Genomic DNA, 23783 nt, shown 5'->3' on the forward strand with positions numbered 1-23783 from the left:
AATTCATGCACACACTTTTTTAATTAAATATTTATCCGGATTGTGAATAAGCCTAGGCTACATCTTGATTTTACCCAGTTTATCAATAGAGATTTACCATTCAAATAAATTATTACCATTATGTAGTTAGATAGGTAAAAACAAAGTCAAATTGATTGTATGATTTTTTATAATTGATTCTTTAAAACATACATGGGTGTCTGACAAATGTTGATGTAAAAAATGTGAATATTGAACTCAGAAGATATCCAACAATTGAACAGAGCAGTAAACTGAGTTTATCTTTCTGGATTTAAGTGCTATTCTGTGACATTGGCTAATATGCCTTCTTTTTTTTGTGATATCGCTTTGATAACGTTTTGGTATCGAGTATCGTGATGGTATCGAGTATCATAATACTGGTAACTTTTCGGTATCGAAGTCTAAATTCTGGTATCGTGACAACACAAGTGTGTGTCTGCATGTGTGGGATATTTTCTGTGTGTAGTGCATCTGCTCTGGCTTAGTATCACACCACTACATGAGAGGAACAATCAGTACATAATCGCCGTAATAATCACTGTAATTGCCTTCCTGAAGCAATGCTCTTATAGCTATTCAACACATATACACACACACACACACACACACACACACACACACACACACACACACACACACAGTCATTAATGGTAATGACAGGCATTAGACGTATGCTTTGTATAGCATGTAAATGTGACTGTGTTGTTCAGCAGGGGACCCTCTCCATTCTGTTGTAATAACACACTCCGAGATCGAGTCGTCTCTGTAGGATAAAGATGAATTCATGCTAGTAGTCGCTATTTTTAATACCACACATATCACTCATGTTCTAAGTGTTACACTTTTAAATGAGCAAGTCTTGTGTACCACTGTGCATTACATCCATGGTTGCCTTAAGGAAGTAATGTAAAGCATAACTCTCTCAAGCTCAGCGGGGAAAGGGAAGAAGACCCCTTGAATACGGCAGTTTTTCCAGAGATGGCATATTTTATTGCACACTGTTTGAACTGGTTTAAATACCTTGTTTACATCATCTTTGAGCCAAAGATGCGCACACACACACACACCGATCTCGACAAACCATTTCTGTATAAACCATGCTTTGTGCACAGGGGCATTGTCATGCTGAAACAGGAAATGGCCTTCCCCAAAGTGTTGCCACAAAGTTGGATGCACAGAATTGTCTAGAATGTCATTGTATACTGTAGCGTTAAGATTTCCCTTCACTGGAACTAAGGGGCCTAGCCTGAACCATGAAAAACAGCCCCAGACAATTATTCCTCCTCACACCAAACTTTACAGTTGGCACTATGCCTTGTGTCAGGTAGCGTTCTCCTGGCATCCGCCAAACCCAGAATCGTCCGTCGGCCTGCCAGATGGCGAAGCATGATTCATCATTCCAGAGAACGAATTTCCACTGCTCCAGAGTCCAATTCCGGGTGAGCTTTACACCTCTGCAGCCAACGCTTTGCATTACACATGGTGATCTTAGGCCTGTGTGCATTTTTTGAAGCTCCCGACGAACAGTTCTTGTGCTGACATTGCTTCCAGATGTCAGTACAAGAAATCTGTAGTGAGTGTTGCAATCCTGCTCAAGCACTCAGCGGTCCTATTCAGTGAGATTGTGTGGCCTACCACTTCGCAGCTGAGCCGTTGTTGCTCCTAGATGTTTCCACTTAACAATAACAGCACTTACAGTTGACCAGGGCAGTGCTAGCAGAGCAGAGATTTGACAAACTGACTTGTATTCAGAACCCTTGACTTTTTCCACGTTTTGTTACGTTACAGCCTTATTCTAAAGTGGATTAAAGAAAAATCCTCATCAATCTCCACACAAAACCCCATAACGACAAAGCGAAAACAGGTTTTTAGAGATTTTAGCAAATGTATTACAAATAAAAAACAAATACCAGTGCATCCTGTTTCCATTAATCATCCTGGAGATGTTTCTACAGCTTGATTGGAGTCCACTTGTGGTAAATTCAATTGATTGGACATGATTGGAAAAGGCACAAACCTGTCTACAGTTGAAGTCAGAAGTTTACATACACCTTAGCCAAAAACATTTAAACTCAGTTTTTCACAATTCCTGACATTTAATCCTAGTAGAAATTCCCTGTCTTTATTTTAAGAATGTGAAATGTCAGAATAATAGTAGAGAGATTTATTTCTTTCAGCTTTTATTTCTTTCATCTTCATTCCCAGTGGGTCAGAAGTTTACATGCTACCAAATACTAATTGAGTGTATTGCGTTTAACTTGGGTCAAATGTTTCGGGTAGCCTTCCACAAGCTTCCACAATAAGCTGGGTGAATTTTGGCCCATTCCTCTGGACAGAGCTGGTGTAACAGAGTCAGGTTTGTAGGCCTCCTTGCTCGCAGATGCTTTTTAAGTTCTTCCTACAAATTTTCTATAGGATTGAGGTCAGGGCTTTGTGATGGCCACTCCAATACCTTGACTTTGTTGTCCTCAAGCCATTTTGCCACAACTTTGGAAGTATGCTTGGGGTCATTGTCCGTTTGGAAGACCCATTTGCAACCAAGCTTTTTCCTGACTGATGTCTTGAGATGTTGCTTCAATATATCCACATAATTTTCCTTCTCATGATGCCATCTATTTTGTGAAGTGCACCAGTCCCTCCTGCAGCAAAGCACCCCCAGACTCGAGATTGTAATCGCTGCCAAAGGTGCTTCAACAAAGTACTGTGTAAAGGGTCTGAATTCTTATGTAAATGTGATATTTCCGTTTTTAATTTTTTTTATGAATTTGCAAAAAAAAATCAAAAAACCTTTTGTTGCTTTGGAATATAGTGTGTACATTGATGAGGGAAAAACAAACCATTTAATTAATTTTAAAATAAGGCTTTAACGTAACACAATGTAGAAAAATTCAAAGGGTCTGAATACTTTCCGAAGGCACTGTATATATTTTTTATATACACACAAACATACATATTCTTCTATCGTCTTGGGGACCTAAAACTAATTTCCATTCAAAATCCTATTTTGTCTAATCCCTAACCCTAGCATAACCCTAAAACTAACTCTGAACCCTACACCGAACCACTAACCCCTTACCTTTACCCTAACCCTAATACTAACCCTAATTGTAACTCTAAACCTAACCCCTAAGCTTAAAATTGTGTTTGCCCACATCCCCCATGACTACAATGTCCCCACGCAGGATAATTTTCCATGTTTTAGGGATTTTAGGTCCCCACAAGGATAGAAGAACCAACCAACACACACACATATAGAGTTCCACAGACTGTCCCACCTTGAGCCTCCCTATGCCTCCCCTTCTCCCCCCTGCTGTGTCTCTCCTCAACCAGATGAATGAAGGTCTTTATTCCCCAGAGAACTGGTGGGAAGAACAAGAAAATGAGAGAGCGGGGAAAGAGGGGGGAGGAGGGGAAGGGGTCTGTGAGAGTAGCCACAAGATCAACACTATTACAGCTCCTCTTTTCTTCCTTGCTTTTTTCGCTCTCTTTCTCTCCTTCACCTCCCTCTCTCCCCCACTTTACGTGCTGCGGACACAAAGACGTGTTAGTATTCATGGTGTTTGTTTGCTGAGGAGCTGTGTGTGTGTGTGTGTCAGAGTGTGGTTCCCACAGGGGGAGAATCGTCCTCTCCAGAACAGACAAAGAAAATGAGGGCATAGATAGAAGAGGGGGAGGGAGGGAGAGAGAGAACGAGAGAGAGAACTGCTTGTGTGATCATATCAATCACTGTGTTTTGGAGGGAACCGATAATAAGAGGGTCTGGGGTCTTCATTCTCTTTTTTTCATTCTGTTAATCTTTCCATCCCTTCCCCTACTCTTTCATTCTTTTACTAAATCCTCTCTCTCTCTCTCTCTCTCTCTCTCTTTCTCCCCCCTCCCTCTCTCTTTGTCTGTCTCTGGACAGCTGCCCAGTTCTTTACAGGGAAAATGAAACACTCTAACCACCAGGCACACTGCCAAATAAAATGCTTTAAAAAAACTATTTCAAGGGCAGTGAGTGTGTGTGTTTACGTGTGTGTTTATGTGTGTGTGTGTGTGTGTGTGTGCGTGTGTGTGTGTGTGTGTGTGTGGCTATCCTTGTGGGTACTAGAAGTCCTCACAAGGACAGTAAAACAAGGAAAATTCGGACAAGTCAAATCGAATCAAACATTATTTGTCACATGTGCCGAATACAACAAGTGTAGACTTTACCGTGAAATGTTTACTTACAAGCCCTTAACCAACAGTGAAGTTCAAGAAGAGTTAAGAATATATTTACCAAATAAAGTAAAGTAAAAAATTATAAAAAGTAACAATAAAATAACAGTAACAAAGCTATATACAGGGGGTACCGTTAACGAGTCAACGTGCGGGGGTACAAGTTAGTCGAGGTAATTTTGTACATGTAGGTAGGGGTGAAGTGACATTTGCCTGTCCCCATGAGGAAAAATGCAATTTTAGGGTTAGGTATAGTTTTAGGTTTACAGTTAGCGTTACAGTTAGGGTTAGGTATAGTTTTAGGGTTACGGTTAGCGTTACAGTTAGGGTTAGGTATAGTTTTAGGGTTACGGTTAGCATTACAGTTAGGGTTAGGTATAGTTTTAGGTTTACGGTTAGCGTTACAGTTAGGGTTAGGTAGAGTTTTAGGGTTACGGTTAGTGTTACAGTTAGGGTTAGGTATAGTTTTAGCGTTACGGTTAGCGTTTCAGTTAGGGTTAGGTAGAGTTTTAGGTTTACAGTTAGTGTTACAGTTAGGGTTAGGTATAGTTTTAGGGTTAGGTTTACGGTTAGGGTTAGGTATAGTTTTAGGGTTAGGGATTTGGGGTTAGGGTTATGGTTAAGGAAAATAGAATTTTGGATGGGAATCAATTCTTTGTTCCCTACAAGGACAGCAATACAAATGTGTGTGTGTGTATGTGTGTGAGACATGGAGAGAGAGACAGATTTGGGTGGGGAGATGTTAGTGTTGTGGAATAATGTTCCAGTGTTTTTATTCCCTCCAAGCTGGAGTTTGGTGAGTTTCTCCAGAGTGAGAGAGGATATGGTCTAATGTTAAATCTGCAAGTATACCTAGTGTGCAGGAGTACCAGTTCCTGTCTGTTCTATTCTCACTAATTTGATGTACACTCAGGTGTGAAAGGAGGGTGGTCCGGTTCGGCGTCCCGGCAAAATAAATAGTGGGGTACGGCGTACCCGTAAAACGTGAGCCTATCACAATAATTACCAGAAAATGCCAAGAAAACTATAGGCTATTATACCATTATATAACATTACTACATGTCAGCCGCATGAAAAATTTGCGAATTGACTTGAAACCGAGTGGTATACTCTCCGCTGTGCTGTGAACACCAGAACACTTCTCTTTTGCCAAGGCGGAGATGAGTGGCCGAGACCAAGGCACGCGTGTACAACAGTGGATGCAACAGTGGATGCACCATCATTTGCAAATAAATTCATTAAAAATCCTACAATGTGTATTTCTGGATTTTGTTTCCTAATTTTGTCTGTCATAGTTGAAGTGTACCTATGATGAAAATTACAGGCCTCTCTCATCTTTTTAAGTGGGAGAACTTGCACAATTGGTGGCTGACTAAATACTTTTTTGCCCCACTGTATATCCACACAATTTTCCTTTCTCATGATGCTATCGATTTTGTGAAGTGCACCAGTCCCTCCTGCAGCAAAGCACCCCCACAACATGATGCTGCCACCCCGTGCTTCACGGTTGGGATGGTGTTCTTCAGTTTGCAAGCCTCCCCCTTTATCCTCCAAACATAACAATGGTCATTATGGCCTAACAGTTTTTGTTTGGTCACATTTCTCTGAAAAGTACGATCTTTGTCTCCATGTGCAGTTGCAAACCGCATTCTTGCTTTTTTATTGCGGTTTTGGAGCAGTGGCTTCTTCCTTGCTGAGCGGCCGTTCAGGTTATGTCGATATAGGAATCGTTTTACTGTGGATATAGATACTTTTGTACCTGTTTCCTCCAGCATCTTCATAAGGTCCTTTGCTGTTGGGATTGATTTGCACTCTTCGCACAAAAGTACGAGACAGTATGCGTCTCCTTCCCGAGCAGTATGACGGATGCGTGGTCCCATGGTGTTCATACTTGCATACTATTGTTTGTACAGATAAATCAATTTAGCCTCAAATACATAATGAAATATGTTCAATTTGGTTTAAATAATGCAAAAACAAAGTGTTGGAGAAGAAAGTAAAAGTGCAATATGTGCCATGTAAGAAAGCTAACGTTTATGTTCCTTGCTCAGAACATGAGAACATATGAAAGCTGGTGGTTCCCTTTAACATGAGTCTTCAATATTCCCAGGTAAGAAGTTTTAGGTTGTAGTTATTATAGGAGTTATAAGACTATTTCTCTCTATACGATTTGTATTTCATATAACTTTGACTATTGGATGTTCTTATAGGCACTTTAGTATTGCCAGTGTAACAGTATAGCTTCCATCCCTCTCCTCGCCGCTACCTGGGCTCGAACCAGGAACACATCGACAACAGCCACACTCGAAGCAGCGTTACCCATGCAGAGCAAGGGAAACAACTACTCCAAGTCTCAGAGCGAGTGACATTTGAAACGCTATTAGCGCGCACCCTGCTAACTACCTAGCTATTTCACATCGGTTACACCAGCCTAATCTCGGGAGTTGATAGGCTTGAAGTCATAAACAGCGCAATGCTTGAAGCATTGCGAAGAGCTGCTGGCAAAATGCACAAAAGTGCTGTTTGAATAAATGCTTACGAGCCTGCTGGTGCCTACCATCGCTCAGTCAGACTGCTCTATCAAATCATAGACTTAATTATAACATAATAACACACAGAAATACGAGCCTTAGGTCATTACGTAAAATTCTGGCAAATTAGTTCACAATGAGCCAGGTGGCCCAAACTGTTGCATATACCCTGACTCTGCGTGCAATGATTGCAAGAGAAGTGACACAATTTCACCTGGTTAATATTGCCTGCTAACCTTTCTTTTAGCTAAATCTGCAGGTTTAAAAATATATACTTCTGTGTGTTGATTTTAAGAAAGGCATTGATGTTTATGGTTAGGTACACGTTGGAGCAACGACAGTCCTTTTTCGCGAATGTGCACCGCATCGATTATATGCAACACAGGACACTAGATAAACTAGTAAAATCATCAACCATGTGTAGTTATAACTAGTGATTATTATTGATTGATTGTTTTTTATGAGATAAGTTTACTGCTAGCTAGCAACTTACCTTGGCTTCTTACTGCATTCGCGTAACAGGCAGGCTCCTCGTGAGGCAGGTGGTTCGAGCGTTGGACTAGTTAACCGTAAGGTTGCAAGATTGAATCGCTGAGCTGACAAGGCAAAAATTTGTCGTTCTGCTCCTGAACAAGGCAGTTAACCCACCGTTCCTAGGCCGTCATTGAAAATAAGAATGTGTTCTTAACTGACTTGCCTCGTTAAATAAAGTTGTAAAAAAATAAATACAAAAATAAATATTGCCAGGGGTTGGCAACCGTTTCCATTTGGAGTACCAATTCATCTTACCATTTCTACTGATCTGCATGCCAGTTATGATTTTCATTTGCACATTTTCGTGGAAGTTTTATTTATTTGATAAAAAAGTATTTGTATCTCAAAATCATTGTTGTGATTAATGAAAACCTAAATGAAAATGATACACATCTAAAAGTAACTTCTACTGCCATTGCCAACTATGTAAAAATAGCCTACATAAATCCAACAAATAAAAACATTGCAGCCTGCAGGTAGAAAATATCCTGATAAAAATAAATCACATTGGATAATCATGGACTGTCTGCAAGGAACTTGAAACATTGTATCAGCAATCTACTTGGTCTAGCCCAAATCTTGGGCCCCTCAGAGTTTCCTGCCTCAGTGAGCTCTGGACAGACGCAGCTGTAGGCTATTTGTGCAAGGGATAAGATGCGATCAGGTAGGCCTATTTTCTGATGTTTCCACTGGATCAAAGCATGACATTTTTTCCCTTTTCATTTTTCAAATCGTCTACATTTTCTCAATGGATGTAAAAACAGACTTTGTTTACTTTCTATTTGAGGTGAAGAATAAAATTAATTTTATTCCACAGTTCATTAGTAGTGGTGAGTTAATCAGAAATACTACCAGATCCCCAAATGGTCACATTTGCGCACAGGTCAGGTAGCCTAGGCCTACTTCTATGTGTAGTCAGGTGCGCATTCTTACTCAACAGTGAATAATGTTGCTGAAGACAATGAATAAATTGACAAATCGTAAATGGAATGAAATAAACCAAACTTGTTTCTCACAAGTGAAGCCTAGGTTGTCCGCTCTGTAAACAACGTGTCCACTCTGACAAGGAGAACTGTAAAATACTGTAATAATAATACATTGAATGCATTAACATAAATTACAGTCACCAAATAAACATTGTAGATTAGAAATTATGGGAATTAATGATACATGTACTACTGGTAATACTGGTGTGTCATCCCCATGGCCTCCGCAATAGATTAGTCCACTGAGACAGGCATCCATGAAGACGTGCCGAAACAGCCTATCAACCAAACAATCGAGCCGTCTACTAAATGGGGTCAGCCGTACAGTATAAAGGTTCAATTTTAAAAAGTTATTAAAAATTGCGATATTTGTTTACATGACCTTTGACTGTTGTAAACACTGTAGTAAATCTACTCAACAAATGCTGACGCGGACACCTAGTTGTGATATTACGAACGGCATGTTACTGCATTCAATGCTTATTTGTGAACTTGTGAACAGTGCAGTTCCAGATTTACTTTGAGACAAGCTGTAATAAATTCACCCAGCCACCCCTTGTGGTGGTTTAGCACAAACACTTATGCGTACTTCTTATCCACTGCCATAGATAGACATCTTTAAGTTGTAACTAAGAAGGTAAACTAATTATGTTTTACTGTCGTGTTTATAGAGAATATAGAGTTGAAGTTGGAAGTTTACATACACTTAGGTTGGAGTCATTAAAACTCATTTTTCAACCACTCCACAAATTTCTTGTTAACAATCTCTAGTTTTGGCAAGTCGGTTAGGACATCTACTTTGTGCAGGACACAAGTAATTTTTCCAACAATTGTTTACAGACAGATTATTTCACTTATAATTCACTGTATCACAATTCCTGTGGGTCAGAAGTTTACATACATTAAGCCTTTAACTTCTCTAGGGTAGGGGGCAGCATTCGGAATTTTGGATGAAAAGCATGCCCAAATTAGACGGCCTGCTACTCGGGCCCAGAAGATATGATATGCATATAACTGGTACATTTGGATAGAAAACACTCTAAAGTTTCCAAAACTGTTAAAATAGTGTCTGTGAGTATAACAGAACTGATTTGGCAGGCGAAAACCTGATAAAAATCCATTCAGGAAGTATTTTTGGGGGGGGGTTATGTAGTTTTCTATTCAATGTGATTACAGTATCCATTGACTTAGGACTCAATTTGCAGTTCCTATGACTTCCACTAGATGTCAACAGTCTTTAGAAATTGTTTCAGGCTTGTATTCTTATAAATGAGGGAGTAAGACCAGTCTGAATGAGTGGACCCTGACGTGTCACAGAGCTTTTTCATGTGCAATCACGAGAGAGTGCATTTCTTGTTTACCTTTTTATATTGATGACGTTATTGTCCGGTTGAAATATTATAGATCATTTAGGCTAAAAACAACCTGAGGATTGAATATAAACATCGTTTGACATGTTTCTATTAACTTTATGGATACAATTTGGATTTTTTTGTCTACCTGTCTTGACTGCGTTTTGAGGCTGTGGATTACTGAAGAAAATACGCGAACAAAACGGTTTTTGGATATAAAGAGACTTTATTGAACAAAAGGAACATTTATTGAGTAAATGATTGTCTTCTGAGTGCCACCATATGAAGAGGTAAGGGATTAATTTTTATCTCTATTTCTGAGTTTTGTAACGCTTCTGCTTGGCTGGTTACTGTTTGTAATAATTTGTCAACTGGGCTATGTTCTCAAATAATCGTAAGGTATGCTTTCGCCGTAAAGCCTTTTTTAAATCTGACACAGTGGTTGGATTCACAAGAAGTTCATCTTTAAACCTATGTAAAATTATGTTTTGTTTTCGAAAATTTTATAAGGAGTTTTTCTGTAATTTAATTTGGCGCTCTGCAATCTCACTGGATGTTGGCCAGATGGGACGCTACATACCCTAGAGAGGTTAACTTCTTGCATCGAGCCATCCCGCATCCGGGATCGTGAATACAGCCTCAAGCTCATTACCATAACGCAACGTTAACTATTCATGAAAATCGCAAATGAAATGAAATTAATATGCTAGCTCTCAAGCTTAGCCTTTTGTTAACAACACTGTCATCTTAGATTTTCAAAATATGCTTCTCAACCATAGCAGAACAAGCATTTGTGTAACAGCTAGCGCAGCTAGCGTAGCATTTAGTGTTAGCATCAGCAGGCAACATTTTCACAAAAACCAGAAAATCATTCAAATAAAATCATTACCTTTGAAGAACTTCAGATGTTTTCAATGAGGAGACTCAGTTAGATAGCAAATGCTCAGTTTTTCCTGAAAGATTATTTGTTTAGGAGAAATTGCTCCGTTTGGTGCGTCACGTTTGGCTACCAAAAAAAAACGAAAATTCAGTCTTCAAAACGCCAAACTTTTTTCCAAATTAACTCCATAATATCGACTGAAACATGGTAAACGTTGTTTAGAATCAATCCTCAAGGTGTTTTTCACATATCTCTTCATGATATATCGTTCATTGAAAGCCTCTTCTCTCCTCTCAATCACTGGATGACTGCGTGCAGCTTGTAGATTACATACCAATTTAGACAAAGGACACCGGGCGGACCCCTGGTAAATGTAGTCTCTTATGGCCAATCTTCCAATGATATGCCTACAAATACGTCACAATGCTGCAGACACCTTGGAGAAATGATAGAAAGGGCAGGCTCATTCCCGGCGCATTCACAGCCATATAAGGAGACAATGGAAAACAGAGCTTCAAAAATTCTGCCCATTTCCTGGTTGAAGTTTCATCTTGGTTTCGCCTGTAGCATGAGTTCTGTGGCACTCACAGATAATATCTTTGCAGTTTTGGAAACCTTAGAGTGTTTTCTTTCCAAAGCTGCCAATTATATGCATAGTCGAGCATCTTTTCGTGACAAAATATTGCGCTTAAAACGGGCACGTTTTTTTATCCATAACTTAAAAGAGCACCCCCTATATCCAAGAAGTTAAACAGCTTGGAAAATTCCAGAAAATGAGGTCATCGCTTTAGAAGCTTATGATAGGCTAACTGACTAAATTTGAGTCAATTGGAGATGTACCTGTGGATGTATTTCAAAGCCTACCTTCAAACGCAGTGCCTCTTCGCTTGACATCATGGGAAAATCAGAAGAAATCAGCCAAGACCTCAGACCTCATGCCTGAAGGTACCATGTTCATCTGTACAAACAATGCAAGTATAAACACCATGGGACCTTGCATCTGTCATACCGCTTAGGAAGGAGACATATTCTTTCTCCTAGAGATGAACGTACTTTGGTGCGGAAAGTGGAAATCAATCCCTGAACAACAGCAAAAGACCTTGTGAAGATGCTGGAGGATACAGGTACAAAAGTATCTATATCCACAGTAAAACTAATCCTATATTGACATAACCTGAAAGGCCACTCAGCAAGGAAGAAGCCACTGCTCCAAAACCGCCATAAAAAAGCCAGACTACGGTTTGCAACTGCACATGGGGACAAAGATCGTACTTTTTGGAGAAATGTCTTCTGGTCTGATGAAACAAAAATAGAACTGTTTGGTCAAAATGACCATCATTATGTTTGGAGGAAAAAGGGGGATGCTAGCAAGCCGAAGAATACCATCCCAACCGGGAAGCACGGGTGTGGCAGCATCATGTTGTGGGGGTGCTTTGCTGCAGGAGGGACTGGTGCACTTCACAAAATATATGGCTTCATGAGAAGGAAAATGATGTGGATGTATTGAAGCAACGTCTCAAGACATCAGTCAGGAAGTTAAAGCTTGGTCGCAAATGGGTCTTCCAAATGGACAATGACCCCAAGCATACTTCCAAAATATTCTCAAGGTATTGGAGTGGCCATCACAAAGCCCTGACCTCAATCCTATAGACATTTTGTGGGCAGAACTGAAAAAGCGTGTGCGTGCAAGGAGGCCTACAAACCTGACTCCGTTACACCAGCTCTGTCAGGACGAATGGGACAAAAATCACCCAACGTATTGTGGGAACCTTGTGGAAGGCTACCCGAAAAGTTTGACCCAAGTTAAACAATTTAAAGGCAATGCTACCAAATACTAATTGAGTGTATGTAAACATCTGACCCACTGGGAATGTGATGAAAGATATAAAAGCTGAAATAAATAAATCTCTCTATTATTATTCTGACATTTCACATTCTTAAAATAAAGTGGTGATCCTAGCTGACCTAAAACGGTGGAATTTTTACTTGGATTAAATGTCAGGAATTGTGAAAAACCGAGTTTATAAATGTATTTGGCTAAGGTGTATGTAAAATTATGACTTTAACTGTAGTTGCTTTTTGGTGGATATCCTGTAAATAAAATGTTGTTAAGAAATCATAATTTGAGTATCTGTTAATCCTTTGGACCACAATTTATGTAAAAAACAAACAAATTGGTGACTTTTGCCTCCCTAAAATCAGTATCGGACCCAAAAATATACTTACCTACCAAACCCTTTCAGATATACACTGCCTAGGTGAAGAAAAGGTTTTGGGACACTGTAATATCCATTGAGTATAAGACCACCTCCTCCCAGCTGCCCACTGCACTGAGGATAGGAAACACTGTCACCACCGATACATCTATGGTAATCGAGAATTTCAAGAAGCGTTTTTTTTTACGGCTGGCCATGCTTTCCACCTGGCTACCCTTACCCCGGTCAACAGCTCTGCACACCCCACAGCAATTTGCCCAAGCCTCCCCCATTTCTCTTTCACCCAAATCCAGATAGCTGATGTTCTGAAAGAGCCTCAAAATCTGGACCCCTACAAATCAGCTGGGCTAGACAATCTGGACCCTCTCTTTCTTAAATTATCCGCTGCAATTGTTGCAACCCCTATTACTATCCTGTTCAACCTCTCTTTCCTATCGTCTGAGATCCCTAAAGATTGGAAAGCTGCCGCTGTCACCCCCCTCTTCAAATGGGAGACACTCTAGACCCAAACTGTTGCAGACCTATATTTATCCTACCCTGCCTTTCTAAAGTCTTCGAAAGCCAAGTTAATAAACAGATCACCGACCATTTCGAATCCCACCGTTCCTTCTCCGCTATGCAATCTGGTTTCCGAGCTGGTCATGGGTGCACCTCAGCCACGCTCAAGGTCCTAAATGATATCATAACTGCCATCGATGAAAGACAATACTGTGCAGCCGTCTTCATCGACCTGGTCAAGGCTTTCGACTGTCAATCACTGCATTCTTATTGGCAGACTCAACAGCCTTGGTTTCTCAAATGACTGCCTCGCCTGGTTAACCAACTACTTCTCAGATAGAGTTCAGTGTGTCAAATCAGAGGGCCTGTTGTCCGGACCTCTGGCAGTCTCTATGGGGGTGCCACAGGGTTCAATTCTCGGGCCGACTCTTTTCTCTGTATAAATCAATGACGTCGCTCTTGCTGCTGGTGATTCTCTGATCCACCTCTATGCAGACAACGCAATTCTGTATACATCGGGCCCTTCCTTGGACACTGTGTTAACAAACCTCCAAACGAGCTTCAATGCCATACAACACTCCTTCCGTGGCCTCCAACTGCTCTTAAATGCAAGTAAAACTAAATGCATGTTCTTCAATCGATCGCTGCCCACACCCGCCCACCTGTCTAGCATCACTACTCTGGACGGTTCTGACTTAGAATATGTGGACAACTACAAATACCTAGGTGTCTGGCTAGACTGTAAACTCAACTTCCAGACTCACATTAACTTCTTGACGCTATCCATCCCTTTAGCGGGATAATTGTCATCAACAACTGCTGAATTGCATAGCGTCACATTCAAATAATATTACTAAAAATATTTATATTCATGAAATCACAAGTGCAATATAGCAAAACACAGCTTAGCCTTTTGTTAATCCACCGGTCGTGTCAGATTTAGAAAATATGCTTTACAGCGAAAGCAATCCAAGAGTTTGTAAGTTTATCGATCGCTCAACAAAACATTATGAACACCTAGCATCAAGTAGCTTGGTCACGAAAATCATAAAAGCAATCAAATTAATCGTTTACCTTTGATGATCTTCAGATGTTTTCACTCGTGAGATTTCCAGTTACACAATAAATGTTCCTTTTGTTCAATAAAGATTATTTTTACATCCAAAATACCTCCGTTTGTTTGGTGCGTTATGTTCAGAAATCCACAGGAAAGAGCGGTCACGACAACGCAGACAAATTCCAAATAGTATCCGTAATGTCCACAGAAACATGTCAAATGTTTTTTTATAATCTATCCTCAGGTTGTTTTTAAAATATATAATAAATATATAATCGATAATACATCAACCGCAACTGCTTTAATCAGTAATCAGAGAGGGAAAGGCAATGGCTGCCCAAACTCTGTTGCGCCAAGCAAAACGCTACTGGCACCCGGCCATACAATGACGCAATGTTATCTTTCTCGCTCATTTTTCAAAATAAAAGCCTGAAACTATGTCTAAAGACTGACACCTTGAGGAAGCGATAGGAAAAGGAATCTGGTTGATATCCCTTTAAATAGAGCAAAGGCAGGCTATGGAACATGGAGTTTTCAAAATAGAAGCCACTTCCTGGTTTGATTTTCCTCAGGTTTTCACCTGCAATATCAGTTCTGTTATACTCACAGACAATATTTTGACAGTTTTGGAATCTTTAGAGTGTTTTCTATCATAATGCATATTCTAGCATCTGGTCCTGAGAAATAGGCTGTTTACTTTGGGAATGTTATTTTTCCAAACATAAAAATTGTGCCCCCTAGCTTCAAGAGGTTTTAAGCATCTCCAATCCAAAATTAAATCTAGAATTGGCTTCCTATTTCGCAACAAAGCATCCTTCACTCATGCTGCCGAACATACCCTCGTGAAACTGACTATCCTACCGGTCCTTGACTTCGGCGATGTAATTTACAAAATAGCCCCCAACATTCTACTCAGCAAATTGCATGCAGTCTATCACAGTGCCATCCGTTTTGTCACCAAAGCCCCATATACTATCCACCACTGCGACCTGTATGCTCTCGTTGGCTGGCCCTCGATTCATATTCGTTGCCAAACCCACTGGCTCCAGGTCATCTATAAGTCTTTGCTAGGTAAAGCCCCTCCTTATCTCAGCTCACTGGTCACTTCCTTCCAGTTCTCTGCTGCCAATGACTGGAACGATCACTGAAGCTGGAGTCTTATATCTCCCTCACTAACTTTAAGCATCAGCTGTCAGAGCAGCTTACCGATCACTGTACCTGTACACAGCCATCTGTAAATAGTCCACCCAACTACCTCATCCCCATATTATTTATTTTTTGCTCCTTTGCACCCCAGTATCTCTACTTGCACATTCATCTTCTGCACATCTATCACTCCAGTGTTTAATTGCTAAATTGTACTTATTTCGCCACAATGGCCTAGTTATTGCCTTACCTCCCTAATCTTACTACATTTGCACACACTGTATGTAGACCTTTCTATTGTGTTATTGACTGTACATTTGTTTATCCCATGTGTAACTCTGTGTTGTTTGTGTCACACTGCTTTGCTTTATCTTGGCCAGATCACAGTTGTTAATGAGAACTTGTTCTCAACTGGCCTACCTGGTTAAATAAAGGTGAAATAAAAAAAATAGGTGGTAGGGGTCAGTTTGGGATGTGCAACAGTGTCTCTCACACACACACACACACACACACACACACACACACACACACACACACACACACACAGAGACAGGCTGATATTATAATATATGCTTTTATGCTTTTATCCAATGCAACTTAGTCATGAATACATACATCCTACATATGGGTGGTCCCAGGAATTAAACCCACTACCCTGGCATTACAAGCACCATTCTCTACCAACTGAGCTACAAAGGACCACATGATGTAACACTCAAGGCCAAAAGGGGTCAAAGCGGAGGGTCATGGGGAAAGTGTTACTCACTCCTCTGTGGAGTTAAAGGTCACTCTGTGACTCATCAAGTTGTGTGTGTGTGACTCTTCATATGACTCAACACTCCAAATGAGTAGACTGCTGAAGGCATTTTAACAACAGAAATAAGCAGTTAGATATGTGACCTGAGACCATGTAGGCTATATGTGGAAATGTAACCATGTTTATGATATGGTACACAAAGTTAGGATTAGGCTTAAAGTGTGTAGTGCCTAGGAGCCAGGGGCTAGAGTCTGTGTCTAGGTGTGTAGGAGATAGCCCCTACCCACCTAGACATTTACGCTAAGGTAAGTGTCTAGGGCAGGGATCTCCAATCCTGTTTCTGGAGAGCTACTGTCCCGTAGATTTTCACTCCAACCCTAATCTAGCACACCAGATTCTAATAATAAGATGGCTGATAAACTGAAGCAGGTGAGTTACAACTGAGGTTGGAGTGAAAAAGGGTAGCCCCTAGTGTAGGGGGTAGTGGCTAAGGGAGGATTAGGGTGTTCAGGATTGAGCTGGCTCCCACCCCCTACTGTCAGCTAGCAGTACGTGCACACCACTGGGCAGGAGGAACATTGGGACTGACAAAATAGAGGTAAACTAAAGAGAGCGTGATGGGAAATGGAAATAGTGGGTAGTAAGGACAACAATAGGAGGGATGGGGGAGAGAGATTTCTATGCCATCAAAAGGAACATAAAATTCAACATACCAATGGCGAAAAATACTTGAATCAGTTATAGAACTCATTGCCCTTTATGGTTGTGAGGTCTGGGATCCGCTCACCAACCAAGAATTCACAAAATGGGACAAACACCAAATTGAGACTGCATGCAGAATTCTGCAAAAATATCCTCCATGTACAACATGAAACACCAAATAATGCAGAGCAGAATTAGGCCGATACCCGCTAATGATCACAATCCAGAAAACAGCTGTTAAATTCTACAACCACCTATAAGGTAGCGATTCCCAAACCTTCCATAACAAAGCCATCATCTACAGAGAGATTAACCTGGAGAAGAACCCCCTAAGCAAGCTGGTCCTAGGACTGTTCACAAACACAAACAGACCCCACAGAGCCCCAGGACAGCAACACAATTAGACCCAACCAAATCATGAGAAAACAAAAAGATAATTACTTGACATATTGGAAGGAATTCACAAAAAAATGAGCGAACTAGAATGCTATTTGGCCCTAAACAGAGAGTACACAGTGGCAGAATACCTGACCACTCTGACTGACCCAAACTTAAGGAATGTACAGACTCGGTGAGCATAGTCTAGCTATTGAGAAAGTCTGCCGTAGGCAGACCTGGCTCTCAAGTGAAGACGGGCTATGTGCACACTGGCCACAAAATTAGGTGGAAACTGAGATGCACTTCCTAACCTTCATGCACATATTTCCCTCAGATTACACAGACCCACAAAGAATTCCAAAACAAACCCAATTTTTTATCAACTCCCATATCTAATGGGTGAAATACCACAGTGTGACATCACAGCAGCAAGATTTGTGACCTGTTGCCACAAGAAAAGGGTGGTGAACAAACACCATTGTAAATACCAATATTTATGTTTTTGTATTTTCCCTTTTGTACTTTAACTATTTGTACATAATATGACACTATGGCATTTGAAATGTCTTTATTATTTTGGAACTTTTGTGAGTGTAAACAAAATGATCTATTTCACTTGCTTTATCAATGTAAACATATGTTTCCCATGCCAATAATGCCCTTGAATTGAATTGAGAGAGATGGAAGAAGGAGAGAGAAGGAAGACAAAGAGAGAGAGAGAGAGAGCTTTCATTCTCTCTCCCTCTCAGGGGAAGTGGCCATGCATCCTTCCTTTATTATCTCTGTGGTGAGTTTGTGGTTAGAGGGACTCATGTCACAGCTCAGAGAGCGAGAGGCAGGAGAATAGATAGAGAGAATAATTGGTAAATGATCTGTGGTGTTAGATTTAGAATGCATATTTCTTTTAGTATTTGGGACTATTGACTGTGTGTGTGTGTGTGTGTGTGTGTGTGTGTGTGTGTGTGTGTGTGATGTAGAGAGAGGTTATTGACTCCTGCCAGTAATTTCTAAGATATTCTGTGTCATTTGAGTTACCGTGTCTGTATCAGGTGCCTGTCATTCTATCTAACGACATGCCGTCTCCTCTCCAGTGTCACCTTACACACACACACACAGCTCCCTCTCCAGACACATCTCTAAGCACGACTCTGGTACACAGCAGGCGGGCACGCTAGCTAGCACACATTGTCACTAACTATCAAGCTAGCTAGTACATAGTGTCGCCCTGGCCTCCCGTCTGCTGTGCTAGCGGGAGGCAGGGACGACCGGTAGACAGTGTCCTTCGTCCCCGCCTGTCGGGCATGGTTTTCTCTTGTACATGGGAGGTGGGGTCGACACTGTGTGCTAGCTAACTAGTTAGCTAGCACACGGCGTCGCAGCCTCCCGCCTGATGTGCTAGTGGAAGGCGGGGTAGACTGTGTAGACAGACGGGGGCGAAAACTCTAATCATTATTTTATTTCCCTTTTGACCCACATTCAAAAGTGTCACATAAGCATAAAGACGTCCTGCTCGAGGAGGGAGGGGCATTCATGCAGGAACCAATGCGATGCTCGAAGGAGGGTGTTCATGCAGGAACCAATGGGATGCTCGAAGGAGGGTGTTCATGAAGAAACCAATGGGATGCTCAAGGGGGGCCGTTCCTGCAGATGCAGGAATGCCCACATACAGGAACGCCCTGAATTGCGGGCTGCAGTTGCACACTATTGGACTGGCAAACCAGCACTGTTTCCCTGTTATCTCTCACTTTGTGACTGAGAGGCACCTGGCCTATCAATAGACACTAGAATATTCATATCGCTCATTCTAGAGGGAGAGGGAGAGGCATACTTTTTTTCTGACTAGCGAATTGAAAAGTAGCCTAGTTAATTTAAGTGGAAAAAGTACCCAGCTAAAAATGACACTGTAATCAGCTGGTGTGTGTGTGTGTGTGATGCGCATCACTCCCCCCTCCTCCCCCCTGCTCCTCCCTCCCCCCTCCTCCCCATGTCTCTCCCTCCTCACCTGTCCTCCTCTCTCTCCCTCCTCCCCTCTGTCCCTCTCTCTCGCTCTCCCTCTCTCTCTCGCTCTCCCTCCTCCCCCTGTCCCTCTCTCATCCTCCTCCCCTGTCTCTCTCAACCTCTTTCCCCCTGTCCCTCTGTCTCTCCCTCCTCCCCTCTCCTTTTTCTCCCCACTCTCTCTCTTCCTCCTCCCCCTGTCCTTCTCTCACTCCCTTCTCCCCCGGTCTCTCTCTCTTCCTCCTCTCCCTCTCTCTCCCTCCTCCCCCTGTCCCTCTCTCTCCCTCCTCCCTCCTCTCTCTCCATCTCTCACCCTCCTCCCCTCTGTTCCACCCTCTCTCACCCTCCCCCACTGTCCCACCCTCTCTCAACCTCCTCCCCACTGTCGCACCCTCTCTCATCCTCCTCCCACACCCTCTCTCATCCTCCTTTAGCAGAGTGGTAGAGATGTGACCTTAGCAGAGTGGTAGAGGAGATGTGACTGTAGCAGAGTGGTAGAGGAGATGTGACCTTAGCAGAGTGGTTGCAGAGTGGTTGAGGAGATGTGACTGTGTAGCAGAGTGGTAGAGGAGATGTGACTTTAGCAGAGTGGTTGGGGAGAGTGGTAGAGGAGATGTGACTTTAGCAGAGTGGTTAAGGAGATGTGACTGTGTAGCAGAGTGGTAGAGGAGATGTGACTTTAGCAGAGTGGTAAAGGAGATGTGACCTTAGCAGAGTGGTAGAGGAGATGTGACTTTAGCAGAGTGGTAGAGGAGATGTGACTGTGTAGCAGAGTGGTTGAGGAGATGTGACTGTGTAGCAGAGTGGTAGGGGAGATGTGACTGTGTAGCAGAGTGGTAGAGGAGATGTGACTGTAGCAGAGTGGTTGAGGAGATGTGACTGTGTAGCAGAGTGGTAGAGGAGATGTGACTGTGTAGCAGAGTGGTAGAGGAGATGTGACTGCGTAGCAGAGTGGTAGAGGAGAGGTGACTGTGTAGCAGAGTGGTAGAGGAGATGTGACTGTATAGCAGAGTGGTAGGGGAGATGTGACTGTGTAGCAGAGTGGTAGAGGAGATGTGACTGTAGCAGAGTGGTTGAGGAGATGTGACTGTGTAGCAGAGTGGTAGAGGAGATGTGACTGTGTAGCAGAGTGGTAAAGGAGATGTGACTGTAGCAGAGTGGTTGAGGAGATGTGACTGTGTAGCAGAGTGGTAGAGGAGATGTGACTGCGTAGCAGAGTGGTAGAGGAGAGGTGACTGTAGCAGAGTGGTTGAGGAGATGTGACTGTGTAGCAGAGTGGTAGAGGAGATGTGACTGTGTAGCAGAGTGGTAGAGGAGATGTGACTGTGTAGCAGAGTGGTAAAGGAGATGTGACTGTAGCAGAGTGTTAGAGGAGATGTGACTGTAGCAGAGTGGTTGAGGAGATGTGACTGTGTAGCAGAGTGGTTGAGGAGATGTGACTGTGTAGCAGAGTGGTAGAGGAGATGTGACTGTGTAGCAGAGTGGTAGAGGAGATGTGACTGTAGCAGAGTGGTAGAGGAGATGTGACTGTAGCAGAGTGGTAGAGGAGATGTGACTGTGTAGCAGAGTGGTAGAGGAGATGTGACTTTAGCAGAGTGGTAGAGGAGATGTGACTTTAGCAGAGTGGTAGACGAGATGTGACTGTAGCAGAGTGGTTGAGGAGATGTGACTGTAGCAGAGTGGTTGAGGAGATGTGACTGTGTAGCAGAGTGGTAGAGGAGATGTGACTGTAGCACAGTGGTAGAGGAGATGTGACTGTGTAGCAGAGTGGTAGAGGAGATGTGACTGTGTAGCAGAGTGGTAGAGGAGATGTGACTGTAGCAGAGTGGTTGAGGAGATGTGACTGTGTAGCAGAGTGGTAGAGGAGATGTGACTGTGTAGCAGAGTGGTAGAGGAGATGTGACTGTAGCAGAGTGGTTGAGGAGATGTGACTGTAGCAGAGTGGTTGAGGAGATGTGACTGTAGCAGAGTGGTTGAGGAGATGTGACTGTGTAGCAGAGTGGTAGAGGAGATGTGACTGTAGCAGAGTGGTAGAGGAGATGTGACTGTGTAGCAGAGTGGTAGAGGAGATGTGACTGTGTAGCAGAGTGGTAGAGGAGATGTGACTGTAGCAGAGTGGTTGAGGAGATGTGACTGTGTAGCAGAGTGGTAGAGGAGATGTGACTGCGTAGCAGAGTGGTAGAGGAGAGGTGACTGTGTAGCAGAGTGGTAGAGGAGATGTGACTGTAGCAGAGTGGTTGAGGAGATGTGACTGTGTAGCAGAGTGGTTGAGGAGATGTGACTGTGTAGCAGAGTGGTAGAGGAGATGTGACTGTGTAGCAGAGTGGTAGAGGAGATGTGACTGTGTAGCAGAGTGGTAGAGGAGATGTGACTGTGTAGCAGAGTGGTAGAGGAGATGTGACTGTAGCAGAGTGGTAGAGGAGATGTGACTGTGTAGCAGAGTGGTAGAGGAGATGTGACTTTAGCAGAGTGGTAGACGAGATGTGACTGTAGCAGAGTGGTTGAGGAGATGTGACTGTGTAGCAGAGTGGTAGAGGAGATGTGACTGCGTAGCAGAGTGGTAGAGGAGAGGTGACTGTGTAGCAGAGTGGTAGAGGAGATGTGACTGTAGCAGAGTGGTTGAGGAGATGTGACTGTGTAGCAGAGTGGTTGAGGAGATGTGACTGTGTAGCAGAGTGGTAGGGGAGATGTGACTGTGTAGCAGAGTGGTAGAGGAGATGTGACTGTAGCAGAGTGGTTGAGGAGATGTGACTGTGTAGCAGAGTGGTAGAGGAGATGTGACTGTGTAGCAGAGTGGTAGAGGAGATGTGACTGCGTAGCAGAGTGGTAGAGGAGAGGTGACTGTGTAGCAGAGTGGTAGAGGAGATGTGACTGTATAGCAGAGTGGTAGGGGAGATGTGACTGTGTAGCAGAGTGGTAGAGGAGATGTGACTGTAGCAGAGTGGTTGAGGAGATGTGACTGTGTAGCAGAGTGGTAGAGGAGATGTGACTGTGTAGCAGAGTGGTAAAGGAGATGTGACTGTAGCAGAGTGGTTGAGGAGATGTGACTGTGTAGCAGAGTGGTAGAGGAGATGTGACTGCGTAGCAGAGTGGTAGAGGAGAGGTGACTGTAGCAGAGTGGTTGAGGAGATGTGACTGTGTAGCAGAGTGGTAGAGGAGATGTGACTGTGTAGCAGAGTGGTAGAGGAGATGTGACTGTGTAGCAGAGTGGTAAAGGAGATGTGACTGTAGCAGAGTGTTAGAGGAGATGTGACTGTAGCAGAGTGGTTGAGGAGATGTGACTGTGTAGCAGAGTGGTTGAGGAGATGTGACTGTGTAGCAGAGTGGTAGAGGAGATGTGACTGTGTAGCAGAGTGGTAGAGGAGATGTGACTGTAGCAGAGTGGTAGAGGAGATGTGACTGTAGCAGAGTGGTAGAGGAGATGTGACTGTGTAGCAGAGTGGTAGAGGAGATGTGACTTTAGCAGAGTGGTAGAGGAGATGTGACTTTAGCAGAGTGGTAGACGAGATGTGACTGTAGCAGAGTGGTTGAGGAGATGTGACTAGCAGAGTGGTTGAGGAGATGTGACTGTGTAGCAGAGTGGTAGAGGAGATGTGACTGTAGCACAGTGGTAGAGGAGATGTGACTGTGTAGCAGAGTGGTAGAGGAGATGTGACTGTGTAGCAGAGTGGTAGAGGAGATGTGACTGTAGCAGAGTGGTTGAGGAGATGTGACTGTGTAGCAGAGTGGTAGAGGAGATGTGACTGTGTAGCAGAGTGGTAGAGGAGATGTGACTGTAGCAGAGTGGTTGAGGAGATGTGACTGTAGCAGAGTGGTTGAGGAGATGTGACTGTAGCAGAGTGGTTGAGGAGATGTGACTGTGTAGCAGAGTGGTAGAGGAGATGTGACTGTAGCAGAGTGGTAGAGGAGATGTGACTGTGTAGCAGAGTGGTAGAGGAGATGTGACTGTGTAGCAGAGTGGTAGAGGAGATGTGACTGTAGCAGAGTGGTTGAGGAGATGTGACTGTGTAGCAGAGTGGTAGAGGAGATGTGACTGCGTAGCAGAGTGGTAGAGGAGAGGTGACTGTGTAGCAGAGTGGTAGAGGAGATGTGACTGTAGCAGAGTGGTTGAGGAGATGTGACTGTGTAGCAGAGTGGTTGAGGAGATGTGACTGTGTAGCAGAGTGGTAGAGGAGATGTGACTGTGTAGCAGAGTGGTAGAGGAGATGTGACTGTGTAGCAGAGTGGTAGAGGAGATGTGACTGTGTAGCAGAGTGGTAGAGGAGATGTGACTGTAGCAGAGTGGTAGAGGAGATGTGACTGTGTAGCAGAGTGGTAGAGGAGATGTGACTTTAGCAGAGTGGTAGACGAGATGTGACTGTAGCAGAGTGGTTGAGGAGATGTGACTGTGTAGCAGAGTGGTAGAGGAGATGTGACTGCGTAGCAGAGTGGTAGAGGAGAGGTGACTGTGTAGCAGAGTGGTAGAGGAGATGTGACTGTAGCAGAGTGGTTGAGGAGATGTGACTGTGTAGCAGAGTGGTTGAGGAGATGTGA

General features: G+C 43.0%; 1 protein-coding gene across 1 annotated transcript in view; it reads left to right on the plus strand.

Annotated features, from left to right (window-relative positions):
• The window catches only part of LOC112263936 (SET-binding protein), a gene marked incomplete at its 3' end in the record, with an annotated part of 69052 nt that overhangs the window by 36649 nt on the left and 8620 nt on the right, over window positions 1–23783 (plus strand). The window lies entirely within an intron of this gene.

Source organism: Oncorhynchus tshawytscha, linkage group LG12, assembly GCF_018296145.1.
Source record: "Oncorhynchus tshawytscha isolate Ot180627B linkage group LG12, Otsh_v2.0, whole genome shotgun sequence".
Lineage (NCBI taxonomy): Eukaryota > Metazoa > Chordata > Actinopteri > Salmoniformes > Salmonidae > Oncorhynchus > Oncorhynchus tshawytscha.